We start from the raw sequence: 13,274 nt of genomic DNA on the forward strand, positions 1-13,274 counted from the left end.
TTGATCAAACTAATATTACCTTCTGATCTCCACAAACTTTACTGTTTAGTGAAGAGAATCAAAGTTTGTTGAGGATTTCTAAAAAATCCACAGGTGAAGGTCTGAGAAGAACTCAGATGGATGGTCTAAATGTGAAATCAAGACTCATGGTCACAAGTTTTAAGGCTTCTGTTAACCAGAAAGTTCAAACTAACAGAGAAGTACTGAGAAACTTTTAAAACTTCAGTCCTCAGACTGTGTGAAAGCTCAAACTAACAGAGAAGTACTCAGGAACTTTTAAAATTTCAGTCCTCAGACTGTCTAAAGGTTCAAACTAACAGAGAATTACTTAGGAACTGAGAGGATTTCAGTCCTTGGACTGTCTGAAGGTTCAAACTAACAGAGAACTACTCAGGAACTGAGAGGATTTCAGTCCTTGGACTGTCTGAAGGTTCAAACTAACAGAGAACTACTGTGGAACTTAGAAAATTTCAGTCCTCAGACTGTCTGAAGGTTCAAACTAACAGAGAACTACTCAGGAACTTAGAAAATTTCAGCCCTCAGACTGTGTGAAAGCTCAGGTCCTGAGGACTCGGGAGGTGTGGAGGCTTGGAAAGTCTTGGAACTGAGGGTTCAACCCTCCAGCACAAAGGCTGAAGTCCAACCTCCTTAGAAAAACGGTCGAGTCGAGACTCGAGTTAAAAAAAAAACTCGAAAATGGCAAAAAATAGATGATAAATGCGCAAAAAAAAGAAGTTTTAGTATCTGAGCGGGTAGCTCAGGAGGATAAGAAGAGGACTACCAAGCGGAAGATCGCAGGTTCAAGACCCGCCACTGGCCTTTTTCTGTCTTTGTCTTTGTCAGGATTTTGAGAAAATTTAAGAAGTGTCTGGTCTTGAACCAGCGACCTGCAGCTCCATAGGCAAATCCTTAACTCACTGAGCTACAGATCAGATACAAAGAAATAAATTCGTCGTCCCTTTGGCATCGTAGTTCCTGAAGTGACCACATGGGTGGAGCTGAGGCGGAGCCTGGGTGGAGTCAGGGCGGAGAGTAGGCGGGGAGGTGGGTGGTGGCCTCCCCCCTCTACTCCCCCACCTCCCCCCACCACCCACCACACCTTCCCCCGCCCCACGAGTTCTTCGAGTCTCCACGAGTTCTTCGAGTCTCGACAGGTTTTCCCGAGTTTCTGGAGTTTCCACTAGGTCAGAGGCAGAACAAGTTGTCATGAAGAGGTGTTGAAGTGGGCCAGGATGGACTGACTTTTTACAGCCACTGGAAGGAAGACCACTAGAAGAGCAGATCTTTAACCACCATCCATAAAATCCATGGAGTCGCTCCAGAGAAATGAAGGGAGGTCAACTTTTATCAACCTCCATCCACATGTTCAACTTCATATCTTTACTTGGACATTTTTAGCACCACAAACTTTTAGTATCACACTTTATTATCATTTATTAGGACTTTAATGGAATCCACCAGCAGATTTAGTTTTTGTTGACAAACTTTATTCTTGTCATCGTGGGACTGCAGTATTTAAAACTGTTCCTTCTATTTCACCTCATGTTTATTAGTTTTAGTGGAGAAAGTTATTTTAACTGTCGATTAATCTCTTAAAAACCAAATAATAAATTGGATTAATCAAGAGCTTTAAATTTCTTACTTTGTCATATTTTAAATATGACAAAAAAATATAAAAATAAAGCGTCTTGAGACAATTTGACCTGTAACTGGTGTTATATAAATACAATAGAATTTAAATTGTATGTATCTTGTAATGTTGGAGTAATTCAGCCATATATGTTGGAAAACACATTTTCTTTGACCATTAATCTGTCGTTTTTTCGACTAATTCATTTCTTTTGGTTTATAAAATGTCAAACCCAAATATATTCAGATTACTGTCATAAAAACCAAAAAGATTTACATTCATGATGCAGGAATCAGGCAATTTTTCACTTTTTTTTTATCTTAGTTTAGTCAGAAAGATAGTTGATAATGTGTGAATTTTTGCAGCTTGTGAGCTGTAGAAGGTTTTAATCTTTGGGGCCGAGTGTCAAAAAACATTTAGAAACCAACATCAACAAAACACTCAAATATTTGAACATCATTTGCGTGACAATGTCAAATTAAAGGACATTTATTTCCAACATAAATGTGTGATATTTATCCTCTGGAGCTTTCTCTTCACATATTCTTCCACCTGGACTGCTTTGGTCGGGATCATGTGCAACAAACATTTGAAAAACTGCACTTTAACATCAATGAATGACACTGAAGTTTAATCTCTACATAAATGAGAGTGAGTCTGGATGTGCTGCTCTGTCATTAACTCCTAAGTTTAGGGAAAGTTCAAACAAAAGAGGACAGTTCAGGTAAGACTTGAGAATGAGCTTATTCTGAACAAACATCTCAGACTTTCTGAGCTTCAGCACCTCTAGCAAGATATTTTAACAACAAGCAACTCAAGAGATCCAGAAGTTGGAGAGAGTTAGCTTTAGCTGAGCCAAAGAACATGTGGGACGCTAACCTAGCAAACATTTCAGACTTTTCTCTGTGAATTCTGAGAAATAATTTCCTATTTATTGACAGAGCTACACATCTTAACTCAGTCTCATTAAAACAGACTCTAATTCAGTGTCATCCATCCATATTAAAGTGCAGTTACCCAAAATGTTTGTTGCATGAGTTCCAACAAAACCTGTCCAGGTAGAAGGCCACTTTGACAAACAGGAAGTGGAAGATTCCAAGCAGATTTATAGAAGGGGGAACCGGACTGTACTAAGTGTGGTCGAGTATAAAGGGGTGTTTTGTGGGTTTTTAAGGCTGATAATGATTATTAGTGAGACATTTGGAGTAGATATTCATTTGCAGTAAATGAAAGTATTTAAAATCTTGGAGTTAAACTTACAAGAACACAAACTTTAACAGAAAACTTTGTTGATACGTTTTTGTTTTGTTTACAGATGTTAAGTTAAAGGAGTTTTATTCGTGACGTATAACCAATCAAATCACTCCAGAAGACAGAGCGACCACAGGTAGATAAAGGTTCAGAGCCAAAGTAGCACCATTTTTAAATGTATTTATTACCATAAATCAGTAAAAAATAAAATATTGATAATCAGTAAATCAGTCAGCCCACAATTACTACAATTCTACAATGTATGTCTCTTTCCTTTGACTTGTTATTTGTACAATATACGATGTATATGATGGTGTTTTTTCATACCAAAGGCTATACTATGATGTTTTCTAAGAGACATACTGTTTGTTCTGGCCCTGGGTCACTGCACTCCTCCTCTGTTGTTCTCTGGATTGTACTCAGCTGCATGCCTTCGTCCACCCGGCCTCCGTTGACTCGTCCCGCCTGCCGTCTCTGGAGCTGAAGCTGGATTGGAACAGACCAAAGTACAGTCCAATCACGATGCCAGCTGCCTCTCAAAAGGCTCCTTCATCTGGCAGGTGGCGGCACTTCTTCTGAGGGGAAGCTGAGCTGGCCCGGCAGAACTTTGGAGATGTGTTCCAGTGGTTGGTGCATGTGTGGGGAGATAGAGAGAGACCTTTGAATTGTTCAGAAAGGAAAACAGGGAACCCATTGGTAGTTTTAGTTTTGGCTGCTACTGCGGTGTGTTTTTGGGTTTTAAGAGGGGAACAGGAAGTTTTTTTTTTCGTATCGATTATCTATTACTTTGTTCCTGGTTGGAGTGCACATCAATGTCAACATGAAGTTCACTTTTAGTTCTGTTTATTTATTTTTATTTTACTAACACCCATTTGCTTTTAACCCCCTCACATGTTGTGTTGTTGTAAACTTCCTCTTTCAAATAAATACTTGTCTAACCCTCTGGAAACCAGCGTTTGGACTGTTTTGGTGTTGCTCCTCACCTACTTCAGACAGCCAGGAAAAAACAACGTCTTGTGGACCAAAGGCTTGTTGAACCAAAGGCTATACTATGACATTTTTAGAGCGACATGCTATACTCTGACGTTTTTTGGGCGACATGCTATATTACGATGTTTTTAGAGCGACATGCTATACTCTGACGTTTTTTGAGCGACATGCTATACTATGATGTTTTCAGAGCGACATGCTATATGATGACGTTTCAAGAGCGACATGCTATACGATGACGTTTTTAGAGTGACTTGCTAAACTATGACCTTTTTTGGACCAAAGGCTATACTATGACGTTTTTAGAGCGACATGCTATACTATGACGTTTTCAGAGCGACATGCTATACTATGACGTTTTTTGGGTGACATGCTAAACTATGACGTTTGTTGAACCAAAGGCTATACGATGACGTTTTTTGGGCGACATGCTATATTACAATGTTTTTAGAGCGACATGCTGTATGATGACGTTTCAAGAGCGACATGCTATACGATGACGTTTTTAGAGTGACTTGCTAAACTATGACCTTTTTTGGACCAAAGGCTATACTATGACATTTTTAGAGCAACATGCTATATTATGACGTTTTTTGGACGACATGCTATACAATGACGTTTTTAGAGCGACATGCTATACTATGACGTTTTTTGGATGACATGCTATACTATGACGTTTTTAGAGCGACATGCTACACTATGATGTTTTTAGAGCAACATGCTATACCATGACGTTTTTAGAGCGACATGCTATACTATGACGTTTTTTGAGCCACATGCTTTAGTATGACGTTTTTAGAGCAACATGCTATACTATGACGTTTTTAGAGCGACATGCTCTACTATGACGTTTTTAGAGCGACATGCTATGCTATGACGTTTTTTTTAGCTGCCCAGGTCCGGCAGCTGCAGCTCATTGTCTCATCAGCACTGTTACTGTTTTTTTTGCGCCAAAATTCATGATGATTTTTTTTTCACAGAAAACCTTTCTGGATTTTTTTTCACAGCCTGCTTTACATTATTTCATGATATGGCACGTTTTTACAACGTGTTGAAAAATTGAATTTTTTTTCGACATAGTATACTATGGCGTTTTTTTGCGCCAAAATTCATGATGATCTTTTTTTCAAAGAAAACCTTTCTGGAGTGTTTTTCATGGCCTCCTTTACATTATTTCATGATATGGCACGTTTTTACAACGTTGAAAAATCGCTTTTTTTTTTTGACATAGTATACGATGGCGTTTTTTTGCGCCAAAATTCATGATGATCTTTTTTCAAAGAAAACCTTTCTGGAGTGTTTTTCATGGCCTCCTTTACATTATTTCATCATATGGCATCATATGGCGTTTTTTGGACCAAAGGATATACTATGTTTTTAGAGCGACATGCTATACTATGACATTTTTAGAGCGACATACTATACTATGACGTTTTTTGGACCAAAGGCCATACTACGAAGTTTTCAGAGCGACATGCTATAATATGATGTTTGTTGGGCGACACTCTATACTATAGGCTTTTTAAATTGACATATTACTATGACGTTTTTTTTAGTTTTAGTTTTTCTTTGCTTTTTTAGCAACATATAAGAATTTGAACAGTTTTAAAAATTACTATACTTTTACTTGTGCAATGAAATATTATTCTATGGCATTTTTTAGACGACATATACTCTGACGTTTTCTTGAAAAACAATATTTTGACAATATACTGCACTATGACATTTTTTGAACCACATATCATACATGACGATTTTAGGCAACATCCTATCATTTTGAACTTTTTGAACCACATAATAATCAGTTGGGTTTTTTTGCCGACATGCTATACTATGAACTACAGGCCATACTATGTTATTCTTGAAAAGTATACTATACTTTGACATTTTCTGAACTACATCCTATACTATGGCATTATACACAGTGCTTTGGTTACATGTTGATTTATAATTTAGATTTGTTTCTGTTTTGTTTTTTGACGGGATTACCACAGACCTGACCGTGAACACTGTTGACACCCACCTGAGGGAGATGCTGCCTAAGATCTCAAGGCTGCTTGGTCGTGGTCTTTCTGGTCCTGCTCCAGAACGCCTTCATCAACTACGTCTTCTTTTGAAGAGGCCCTCAGATGCTGCAATCTCTGACCAGTTCTGGAGGAACTGCTACTTTCACTCTGTAACGAGACGGCAGTTATTTTAATGACCCAGCTCCTGGCGGCTTTGAGTGAAAATTTAACATCCATCAAAACGAAACTACAGACAGTTAAATCTGAGCTGTTGGTCAGTATTTCAAACATCAAGTCCGACCCTGCTGCCCTAAAGCACGCTGTGGGTGAAACGGAAACTTCACTCTCCACATCACCGATGACATCGTCACACTCCAAAGCAGAGCACCTGTCTGCTGAACTTTTAAAAGTGGACTATAAATGTGAAGAATGTGAGCAGCAGCAGACTGTGAGCAGCAGAACAGATGTGATCAGAAAGAAGTCATTTTCTATTTTCTTTTCTTTCTGGTTGACTTGATGCTGTCAGATGCAGATGTTGGAGCTGATTCTGATCTTTCAGGATAAAAAAGCTGCTTTTCCTTCACCGACTTTTCAGGAAATTATTCTCTCAGGTTTTCTCTGCTATTTATATTTTTATTATCTGTGATTATTTCATTATTTCTTTATTGTAAAAATAAAGTTTGAGGCATAAAGACTCATTTAGTTACTTTAATCCTGAAATCTTTGATGTAGCAGAACTAAACTTCCATTTTCCTTCTTGTACTTCTGATACTAGAACTAAACGTATCTTCAACATGGATCATCTGCTTTTAATGAATCCGCAGCAACATCACAACAACAAATGAGACAATTTTCAACAAATTAATGAAACTGATGTCATTTAAAACTATCAGTCTGTTTTAGTGTCAAATGAAAGCTGATTACTGACAACTACAACATTAACGTTACTGTTTTAATCAAATTTAAGTTTCCTGAACGTTACATTAATGTCAACCAGGCACAGTTTTATGAACTTAATGAACCATATTACAGGAACACAACACACTTCAGCTGTTTACATGAAACTCAACACATTAGCTTGATGCTACGTTAGCTATAATCAGGCTACACAGAGCAGCTAGCTCGGTTAGCATCGCTAATATTAAAGCTAATATTTACTATGCTAACTTTCTTCTCTGGTCAACACACACTGAAACAAACTCCACCAACATCTGGAGTGCATGGCACACATTACATCTGACACTAAAGCTGCATATAAAGTGCATTAAAAGCGGCACCGATACGAAGATAAACACTTACTTACCTAACTATCAGAGTCCTTTCAGTGTCTGCTGGTAGAATCAGCCGAAGGTAGAAAACTGGTTAAAACAAGCCAACGGACAGGAAAACTGTCTGCTGCTCCACCGATAAATAAACCAACAGTTATTATATCAGAATTAATCCAAACGAGGAGAACAGAGTCTCTGCTGCCTCCTTCATAGGACCTGTCAATCATTCCAGAGCGGACTGTCAATCAAGTAGTCCCGCCCCCTGGCTTCGCAAAACTTTAACGCTCTATAAAAAAATCGATACTGATTTATTTTAAGATCGGCCACCTGATCTCTCATTTTGACCACGAAAACTAACGAAAAAATATGTATATACAATCTATGCACCGTACTCAGTTTGGCTTGACGCTTGCTGATGACCACTTCCGGTCTCAAAAAATGAAAAAACGGACCTTTTTTTCGTTTCTGTCTCTTACTGATTTTACTTTCTTGTTATTCTAAATATAAAACAAAAATCAAAGCATTTTTGTAAAAAAAAAAATCGTATATCCCTTTTTGATCATGAAAAGGAAAAACGCCTTGTATTTCAATTTTAATTTTTGTATTTTTAAACGAAAATCAAATAACCACTCGTTTTTTGTTTTTCAATACCCGTTTCAGAACGGAAAATCCACTTACCAGATCCGTACACAGACCGTGGTGGATGTCTGGTGTGTGTGTGGGCTGTGTGTCTGAATGTTTTTGTTAAAAAAAAAAAAAAAAAAAAAAAAAAAGTGGGACTGAAACGAGTGAGAGCTCGTATCTGTGCAGACTACAGCCGAAAACTACAGTTGTAGTTGTCGGCTGACAAACTACAACTCCCGGCAACAACGTCACTTCCTGTTGATGGGGACGGGAGCCTCTCGGGTATGGACACATAAGAATCATGTGACAGATCATAGCCACAACGTGATCACGCTTATTTCAACGTAAGAAGTCCTCCAAATACCGGTGGTCTGGTTTATAAAGAGTTTTGTTGTGTGCGCTTTATTGTGTATTTTTACAAACCCATCACTGCAACGAAAAAGCACCCTGAGACCTGGTGAATGTGTGAAATGTTAGTGTAACTCCCCAGATTTTATATGCAAAAAGAATTATCGATCTATCTTATCTGGTTTAAAATCTACAGCCAATCAAAAATCAATATGCAAAACGTAGCGCCGGCGCTACGCTGGGTTCTAAAGGGTTAAATTCCATCTGTTTGTTCCTGATTTATCACGTACACAAGAGTAAGACAGAAGCAGGTCCAGGATCTTGGCCATTGATCACCAAAATCTAATCAGTCTCTCTTCGAATCTAGGTGGATGTTTTGGCAAACCTGAGAAAAAAAATCCATCAGCGAATCCAAAAACATAATTTCTCCTTCATGGTCCTCACCAGCATTGAAACACATTTGCTCCAGACTGAAGGGATACTGTTAGTGTTTTTAGGTTTAGTTGGTCAAAAAACAATAATAAATCACTGATAACAAGCTCAGCCCTCTCGTGTTAACATGTATACCAAGATAAACAACACATACACTTATCAGCTTGGTCTTGCTGAAAGGTGGTTGACAGCAGATCCATATTTGTCTTTTTCTTTTTCGCAAAAGTATAACAAAGTCGGATGTTTTCTTTAGATATAATTTGATGCAGCAGATAACGTAGGCTGCTAGCAGACATTCCCACCGATGGCAGTAAGACAAATGAGGTCAAAAAGTATTTGCCAAAGTGAAGAAAAGCTTTTTGAGACCAGGAACAGTCAACCATAGTCACACTACAGACCACCACGTTAAAAACGGCACATCTTAAGAGAATTGGACATTTTTTCTCAGCTTTCATTCACAACGCTTTATTGAACAGAGTTACATTTAACAACAAGGTCAAGTTCTAAATTAAATAGTATCCTATAGATGAAACTGATATGAGCATTTATAGGAAACATATGACACAGGCAATATTTAAGTCAGACTTATTTTGGATATTAACTTCTTTGTATGATTACACAATGCTGGCACTCACAGCTGAGCATCTGTGAAGCTGATGGCGACGCTGTTGAAAGGTTTTATCTGCTGACAAACTGGCCAGGGCTGTTTCTTCATTGTTTTCATTTCCAAATTGTCGGATCAGACCCCTTAGCCCTGGTCTAACAGTGTTTGACAGATCCAAACAAAAGCTTTCTTTGATTTAAGAAACCTCAGTCGGTTAACAAGCTGCCCCTTTCCACCAAAAAGAAAATCACAAGATATTTTTAGTTCCTGGTGTGATGTCTGAGTCTCTTCCCAGCGCAGTGGTGGTCATTTCAAAAACTAAACAAATATACTCAGCTTTTCCAGTTCTGCCCTTTTTAAGATCTGCACAAACAAATTGGGACACTTAATGCCCAAAAACCCTTCAGCTAATCAGAACCACACCGCGACGAAAAAAATAAATCTGCCAAGTTTTTTCTGCTTTTACTTCAAAAGAGCAACATTCCTTAGAAAGTGTGCTTAATAAGTTCATTTTGAATTTATGCATTCTTCTTAACAGAACAAAACAGTTTCATTAGCCAAAAATGGAAAAAAAATAATCATGGATGTTTTATAAATGTAATAATCAGACATCATACTGTTAATGGCACCACTTCTACTGCATTAAGTTAAGCCAAAATGAATTTTTACAATGCTGAACAAACGAGAACAAAAGAACAAATGAAAATTCTTCCTTATGGTGAGACAGTTTGTACTTCTTGTCCAAAATATAGACGTCCATCCCACCATTATGTCCTGTTGCTTGCCAAACCAGTTTCAAACATCTCAACAGGAGGTTTAGTTAAGATTAGCTGAATGATGTCTTCAGAGCAACGCAGAGCCATGTTTGTAACCGCATCCCCCGTTCTGTTAAAGACACTGTTTACATTATTGGATGCGCGTGAAGGAACAGAGGAATAAAGGAAACCACTGTAACATTTTATGTCTTCAATTCCTGGTAACAGATTCTAAATATTTACATACTGGATGGGTCAGACTGTTTGCAAGGATTACCAGTGTATGGTTATTCAGTTGTAATTTGATGCAGCAGATCCTCATTACTTCTGATTCCTCGTGAAATGGATGAGTGTCCTTTTGCTCTACATTCCTTTTGACCTGTTGAATGGAGAACAAATGATTCATATTCTGCATAATGAGCATCAAGGCCTGAAGTAAAAATGTAAATAGATTTTTTTTTCCAGAAGGCATGACTCACAATTAAGAAAAACTAAAGTTTGTTTATGCACTTGAGCTGCTTTATTGCAAGAGATCAAAGAAAAGATCTGGATCTAAGTTTCATGCCTCTACTTACGGTTTATATCTTTAGTAAATCATGAACTAGAATACCATTATTATTATTATTATTATTATTATTATTATTATTATTATTATTATTATTATTATTATTATTATTATTATTATTATTATTATTATTATTATTATTATTATTATTATTATTATTATTATTATTATTGTATTTCCACATTGTTAACCTTTCTGGGAAAAAAATTAAAATACTTTTTCAGATTTTTCTCTTTTGAGTTCATCCAAACAGATTTGAAAGGGTTTTATAGTCTTAGGGACTGTACATTTTACCAAGACATGGACATGAAATCACTTAATCACATGTTGTGGTTGTACATTTTATGTAGCTAGTAAGTAGGTTATGGTTAATAGAGCAATAAAAAAAGACCACATATAATCTTGATGTTACCATGTTCATCATCATAGCATGTTAGCAGTTGGTAATTTGCCCACAAAGTAGCTGCAGTTGACAAAATGTTCTTAGTTGTCTAGATATTTAGTCATAATTGATCAAATAAAGTTTTGACCGCATGGTGGCACAAGATGCCAGTCTGGGTAACTTCATCAGGATTCATCCTCTGGAAACCATGAATATCTGTGACAAATATTACATGGCATAATGACATTAGGCTGTCCAATAGTTAATTTAAAAGAAAAAAAAAACTTTGGCAAGAAAATCAGGAATTTTTCAGCAGTTTTAATTCTTGGGGCAACATGAATGACTCCACTAACTGTAGCTGACAAAACATTTCAGTTTGGAGCAGTTGGTGAAATGCTCAACAGACCAAACAGCTGACAGTGATGTTCCACAGAAGGCAACTGTATTGACATTACTTACATTATGAACTCTTTAAAGACGGTTTAAAGGTCAAGAAATAAATACAACAATATTAAAAAAAAAATCTTCTGACTTTATCAACTTCAAAGTCATAAGAAGCTATTCTAAGTTATTTTCCTGTCCATGTCTTCAGGCAAGGTCAGGAATGTAGAGCACAATGTGGCTGTATGTGAGGATGTAAACACACTCAGTCTCTCATCATTCAGTGTTTTTTTTTTATCCATGAGACTGTTGCAGCCTGATGCCACTGTCCGCTGTGGCTGCCTATTTCTTGTCCACAGGAAGAGCAAAGGCTAAGCAAACAAACAATCCCCTGCTATGCTGTTCCATACGTAACACAACGCGTCTCAAATGTGGGAAAGAGATCCTACATCTGTATCTCATATTGACCAGAGACAGACGATATCCATGAAATTGATGCTGGGGATTCTCTCAGCAGTGAAATGTAGCAACAAAGCTTCAAGGTACTCGTGAGATTTTCAGATCCCTATCCATGTCAAATCTCAATCCATGCTGCTCACGGCCATTTACATAATATACCCACCGGACCGTATCCTTGAAGGACATTAAAGTTATATGTTCAGCATCCGGAGATGGCTGAGCTCTTACGTGGTGAGATAATGCGAGTTTCAGAATGTGTCAAAACATGCTAACTGGGAAGATATTGTCTTGCACGACTAACTGAAGGCTCTTTTATGCAAATTGGCTACATGCTGGCTTCTGAGATAACAGTGTGTCCCTGAACAGATCAAAAAGGAAATAGCACCGTAGCTCCTTTATAAAACTCTTGGCCTTTGCCAACAACAGAATTGTGAAAAGTAAAAGCAACTATTGTGTGTAACAAAAGCTTTTTTTCTCTCGCCAGGAGGAAATCCTGCGTTGATTGCCTCTAGCTTTGAAGCTTTAGTGTGGGGATAATTTTCTGGTTTCAGACCAGTTAAAGAAGAAGAAGAAAAAACAAAAGAGGACAACAAAAGAGATGAGGTCAGTACAACAAAAGAATGAGTTAGAGAAAGTCTATATAAATGCAATACCTAATAATGTACTAACAGATTCTTTTCAGCCAAGCTATAAATATGACACTGAGTTATTATCACATGTGAACCAGTTAGCAAACAGTTAAATATATAGTTGAATATATCTATAAACACACAAATAGAATTATTTTCGGGCACCTGATAACCATAAAGCCAACATTCAATCTCCTTTTTGCTCTATTTTGGTCTCCACTACCTCCTAATATACAACAAAACGCTTCATGTCCGCCTTCACCATGTTTTTAAGGTAGCTGCTAACTTTGTCTGTCTGCTGCTTGGTGCTGTTCGGGTGTCATTCATTAATTTTGTTTGCTGAAAACACTCTGCAGTGGCTGAAAACAAAGGTGCTGAGAGCAGTGAGAGTGAAACAAGAAAAGAAAGGTTTTAGAAAATCAAAACAATAAAATTCAAGCCACTTTATCCATCCCACAAAGGGCAAATACAATAACAATAACATGCAAGTAAATAATGCAATAAGATTATAAGTGTATCTGGGAGCTGCATGATTAAGTAAAACATTGTGCTGAAAGACTTTAACCTGAACATGCTATGTATAGTTGAAGGGAACTGCAGAAGTTAACATAATCTCTGGCTTTTTCATTTTCAGTGAATAGTGCAGATTTAAATATTCATATCTGAGTGCTGGTAACAATCGTGCTTCTGTACAGTATGAATCACTGGTCAGAATTAACCGCTCTGTTCTCTGCATCATGTTCTCATCTTTTCTTAAGTGCGAGACAATCCTCAGTGGAAAAATAATTTCAAAAACATGTTTTGATTTGAGTTTAACAGGAGAATTTTCACTTTACATCCAAATCTATCCGTCCCATCTCCTGGAAGCAGATAACCTGCTTTTTCCCATAAACACATTAGTTCCACTGGTGATGGATCCTGAGACTCACTGCATGAGATATTAATCACAC

The 13,274-nt window shown here is 37.4% G+C and overlaps 1 long non-coding RNA gene across 1 annotated transcript in view; it reads right to left on the reverse strand.

Annotated features, from left to right (window-relative positions):
* Window positions 1-6,449, reverse strand: part of LOC129348952 (uncharacterized) — a 74,258-nt gene extending 67,809 nt beyond the window's left edge. Inside the window, exon 1 of the long non-coding RNA XR_008601727.1 lies at window positions 5,895-6,449. This is a non-coding gene — a long non-coding RNA (uncharacterized LOC129348952). The remainder of the gene's footprint in view (window positions 1-5,894) is intronic.
* Window positions 6,450-13,274: the final 6,825 nt, after the last annotated feature.

This window comes from Amphiprion ocellaris, chromosome 5, assembly GCF_022539595.1.
Source record: "Amphiprion ocellaris isolate individual 3 ecotype Okinawa chromosome 5, ASM2253959v1, whole genome shotgun sequence".
NCBI lineage: Eukaryota > Metazoa > Chordata > Actinopteri > Pomacentridae > Amphiprion > Amphiprion ocellaris.